Source organism: Tetranychus urticae, unplaced genomic scaffold, assembly GCF_039701765.1.
Source record: "Tetranychus urticae isolate SD_2017Ah unplaced genomic scaffold, NJAU_TeUrti_SD_1.0 Scaffold_5, whole genome shotgun sequence".
NCBI classification, from domain to species: domain Eukaryota; kingdom Metazoa; phylum Arthropoda; class Arachnida; order Trombidiformes; family Tetranychidae; genus Tetranychus; species Tetranychus urticae.
This window is the reverse complement of record NW_028315837.1, coordinates 150501-155500: the sequence shown is the minus strand read 5'-3', so window position 1 is coordinate 155500 and position 5000 is coordinate 150501. Positions and strand designations below refer to the sequence as shown.

The following is a 5000-nucleotide window of genomic DNA, read 5'->3' as shown; positions in this document are numbered from 1 at the left end:
TTATGGATAAGTCAATGCATCAAGCAGTGGTATGGTCCAGACTGTAGCTGTTCACGCATCTATTCCTGTTATTCTGTTGATGTTTGGTGGTTGAAGAGACGGGCCTGAATGGGTTTGGATCGTCAATCATCTTATCACCACACACTATTATACAAAGGTAGAGTACCTGCAAGACCTAAGGTCTTCCTTGGTACGACTGACAATATCTATGAGAGTTGGGCTTTAATGCTATCAGACTTCATATCTTGCATATATGTTCAAACTAGTCACTCAACAGAGTGAGCAGTATTAGTATTGAGCTCTGCTTGTGCAAAGCAGACCGCAGATTGATCCAAGAAATTGGTATCAAGCGGTTATAATACTATGCTGTTTAGTTGACTTGCAAACGTACCCAGCAATGGTTACTCCTGCTAGATGTGCTTGCACATTTTAGTGGAAGAAGATGGATTCTAAAGAGCTTTCTGCAGAATTATCTTAATGCACGACATAAATCTCGATACCTCGTTAAAGTTAGCATCCACTTGCTGGTTGTTAGCTGAGGATATCGTATTTATAGCTGCAAAAACAACTTGTTTAGCATTTTACTTTGCTAAAACATCAAGTTACCTGGTTGATCCTGCCAGTAGTCATATGCTTGTCTCAAAGATTAAGCCATGCATGTCTAAGTACATACTGTTTATAAAGTGAAACCGCGAATGGCTCATTAAATCAGTTACGGTTCCTCGGATATTCTTTTTTACATGGATAACTGTGGTAATTCTAGAGCTAATACATGAACAAGTGTTCCAACCTCAGCTTGCTGACGGAAGGATCGCATTTATTAGTACAAGACCAATGATTCTTATTCACCTAGAACCCTGTTCAGTGATTTCGGTCGCTGTCTAAGGACTAGCAGTGGGGATCTTAGCAACTTCGGTTGCATTTCTTGTGATGACTCTGAATAACTGAGCAAATCGTATGGCCTCTGAGCCGACGATGTATCCCTCAAGCAACTGCCTTATCAACTGTCGATGGTAGGTTATGCGCCTACCATGGTTGTAACGGGTAACGGGGAATTAGGGTTCGATTCCGGAGAGGGAGCCTGAGAAACGGCTACCACATCTAAGGAAGGCAGCAGGCGCGCAAATTACACAATCCCAGTACGGGGATGTAGTGACGAAAAATAACAATACGGGACTCTATTGAGGCCCCGTAATTGGAATGAGTACAATTTAAATCCTTTAACGAGGATCTATTGGAGGGCAAGTCTGGTGCCAGCAGCCGCGGTAATTCCAGCTCCAATAGCGTATATTAAAGTTGCTGCGGTTAAAAAGCTCGTAGTTGGATTTCAGTCGAACCTATGGGGTCCACTGATTAAAGGGTTAGATGGTGATGTTAGGTTTCTTGCTTGTGTCTACGGATGCTTGCTTGAACCTTCATTCCTCTTTCCTGGTGGTTACATTCATAGTGTTTAGACAGAAAATTGCTCGATATTTGCTATCAATGCTCTTTACCGAGTGTTGATTCAAGCGATCGAGACTTTTACCTTGAAAAAATCAGAGTGCTCAAAGCAGGCGTCCAAAACCTCGAAAGAGGTGCCTAAAAACGGTATGGTCAACCATCTATATGATGCGTACCACTACCTTAACTTGAATGATCTTGCATGGAATAATGGAATAGGACCTTGGTTCTATTTTGTTGGTCTTAAGAATCCAAGGTAATGATTAAGAGGGACAGACGGGGGCATTTGTATTGCGGCGCTAGAGGTGAAATTCTTGGACCGTCGCAAGACAAACTACAGCGAAAGCATTTGCCAAGAATGTTTTCATTAATCAAGAACGAAAGTTAGAGGTTCGAAGGCGATCAGATACCGCCCTAGTTCTAACCATAAACGATGCCAACCAGCGATCATTCTGAGTAACTAATTTCATGACTCGAATGGAAGCTTCCGGGAAACCAAAGTTTTTGGGTTCCGGGGGAAGTATGGTTGCAAAGCTGAAACTTAAAGGAATTGACGGAAGGGCACCACCAGGAGTGGAGCTTGCGGCTTAATTTGACTCAACACGGGAAAACTCACCCGGCCCGGACACTGAGAGGATTGACAGATTGAGAGCTCTTTCTTGATTCAGTGGGTGGTGGTGCATGGCCGTTCTTAGTTGGTGGAGTGATTTGTCTGGTTAATTCCGATAACGAACGAGACTCTAGCCTACTAAATAGACTTGCAGTTTACACTGCAGTACTCCCCCTTAGTCAACCTGTGGGTGGTAGTATCTCTTGATGGTTTCGGCTGTTGAGGGCTCTGCTGCTATTAGCCTACAGAATTGGCTAGGGTAAGGATGCTGTAGCACTGTAAGGACTTCTTAGAGGGACAAGCGGCGCTCGCAGCCGCACGAAACAGAGCAATAACAGGTCTGTGATGCCCTTAGATGTCCGGGGCCGCACGCGTGCTACACTGAAGTGGTCATCGTGCATACTGTTTCCTGCTCCGAAAGGAGTGGGTAACCGCTTGAACCCATTTCGTGATGGGGATTGGGCATTGTAATTATTGCCCATGAACGAGGAATTCCCAGTAAGCGTGAGTCATTAGCTTGCGTTGATTACGTCCCTGCCCTTTGTACACACCGCCCGTCGCTACTACCGATTGAATGATTTAGTGAGGACTTCGGACTGGTCAATCCAGACCATTGGGAAACTAGTGGTCGGATTGTGCTGGAAAGATGTTCAAACTTGATCATTTAGAGGAAGTAAAAGTCGTAACAAGGTTTCCGTAGGTGAACCTGCGGAAGGATCATTAACGTATTACCCTCTTATTATAAGAGAAATACAACCTTCAAACAATCAAACACTCTGCATAGTGATATTGTAGATGCTAATATGGTGAATGCAATTGAATTGTATTTGCATTAGAGTCGCAATTGTGAATGTTTATTGCAAACATTTAGCCATTGCAACATGATTCTAATTTGCATTACATTCGTTCATTCATACATCCATCTTTCATTATCCAATGCAACAAAGAGTGAGGGTTATCTAACGATAGCCATAATTTCTTTTGCAAAACAATTGTAGTTTATAATGAAAAGCCTGTCTTGCTACATACTTGGTACCTGATCAAGTCTTCAGCTTATGCTGACGGCAAGGTTTAAAGAAGGAAGTTTTACACTTCTTCGCCTAACTAAGTAAAGACAACTATGGTTTTTATAAACTGCATACAATTGTTTTCAAACCCTCTCAATGCAGATTTAGGATACTTATTAAAAGTCCCACGGTGGCAAAGATACATCTTCAAGCGGTGGATCACTCGAATTACCAATCGATGAAGAACGTAGCTAGCTACGATAATCGGTGCGAATTGCAGGACACGCCGAGCACTTGAGCTTCCAACGCACATTGCGGCTTTCGGGTCTTTTCCGAGGTCACATCTGTCTGAGAGTTGAGATGTAAAATAATCAACAAAACACTTGCATACTACCATATATGCATTGTTTTGAGAGGATTGTATATTTATATGCATGAATCTTGCTGTTTTATTCCTTTTCTTAATTGCAATTCGTTGCAATTTAGTAAGGAGAATCTCAAATCTACTTGTTTCACATGATAAATTTTGTGTACAATGCATATTTCATCTCTGCAAGCAGTATATATGAATAGATACTAGCATGAGATTCTAAGGTTAGTCGCCTATCTGACGACGCTAAAGTCGTATTGCAGATAACTATGGTGATCAACTAACCTGTTAACTGATGAATCTTCTTGCACTTGTATAAATCGTACAAATAGTAGCTATTTCATTCTGTTAAAGCAGACCTAAGAAGTAATGCAAAGGCAAAATTTGTGCAAACATTAAAGTAGATTTACGTTGCTTGCTTGCAAACAACACAAATAAACATTAATCAACTTAATCAATATTTTTGATCTCAGATCAGGTGAGGTTACCCGCCGAATTTAAGCATATAATTCAGCGGAGGAAAAGAAATCAAATGAGATTCCCTGAGTAACGGCGAGTGAAAAGGGATGAGTCCGGCGCAAAGGTTTTCCATTGAAAGGTGGAAAGCGGTGCTGCGTAATGGCTAGAGTCACGATTATTTCAACTAAATCTGCAAGTCCCTCTGACAAGGGCCCTCTTCCCAGAGACGGTTCTAGGCCGGTGGCAGATCTTGGTTAATGGAATATCGATTACTGGCTTTAGTCGCGGATAGAGTCAGATTGCTTGAGAGTGCAATCCAAATTAGGAGGTAAACTCCTCCTAAGACTAAATACGATGGTAATATCGATAGCAAACAAGTACCGTGAGGGAAAGTTGCAAAGTACTTTGAAGAGAGAGTTCAAAAGGACGTGAAACCGCTTGTAGAGAAACGGATAGAACCACGAAGTGTAGCTGAGAGGAGAACTCAGCTCCTCTTGTGTATTGTTGCCTTTTTCTATTCAGTGCTAAGAATGCTTTACAGCGTTCCAAGATCAGTAGGTTAAGGGGTAACTTTTAGCCTGCCCTTGGATCTTGGTATTGATAGGAGGAGTGCAATATGTGCATGAGGAGTGCATTTTCTCAACTCTCGTGCTCAAACCACGACCAATGTGAAGGAGAGTGCAAAACTCTTGTTCAAGTGATAACAGCAAGGTGTACTAAACACACACCTAATCAGCATTTAGTTTTCACAGCTACTAATATTCCTTGCGTTGTTAGACTTAGCCTGTGAGCTAGTGTTGGCAACTGTTACCACAGTCACATTGGAGATGAATCTCTGCTTATGCAGGGTCAACAATGCTTGTCATCTGCTCTGACGAATCCGACTAGTCTTTCATTGATGATGTCTGTTTCTTCACCTGGTGTTGAAACAACTCATGGATTGGCTGGCTTTTGGTGGTTTGTTGGTAAAAGTGGCAAGCTTACGTTAACCTAGTGATTCTGTGGTCAGTAGATCGGTACTCTATCCGACCCGTCTTGAAACACGGACCAAGGAGTCTAACATGTATGCAAGCTGATCAGTCTTGTTTAGGCTTGAAAGGCGAATTGAAAGAAA

General features: G+C 42.2%; 3 non-coding genes across 3 annotated transcripts in view; all 3 read left to right on the top strand.

The window, feature by feature from the left end:
* Positions 1-603: 603 nt before the first annotated feature.
* On the top strand, positions 604-2773 carry LOC149092775 (small subunit ribosomal RNA). The gene has a single exon (XR_016200516.1). It is a non-coding gene; the product is annotated as a small subunit ribosomal RNA (ribosomal RNA).
* A 487-nt stretch (positions 2774-3260) lies between these two features.
* On the top strand, positions 3261-3415 carry LOC149092774 (5.8S ribosomal RNA). Its single transcript, XR_016200591.1, has one exon. It is a non-coding gene; the product is annotated as a 5.8S ribosomal RNA (ribosomal RNA).
* A 476-nt stretch (positions 3416-3891) lies between these two features.
* LOC149092773 (large subunit ribosomal RNA) overlaps positions 3892-5000 on the top strand; it is a 4168-nt gene continuing 3059 nt past the window's right edge. The window contains exon 1 of the ribosomal RNA XR_016200599.1: positions 3892-5000. This exon is cut by the window's right edge and continues 3059 nt beyond it. This is a non-coding gene — a ribosomal RNA (large subunit ribosomal RNA).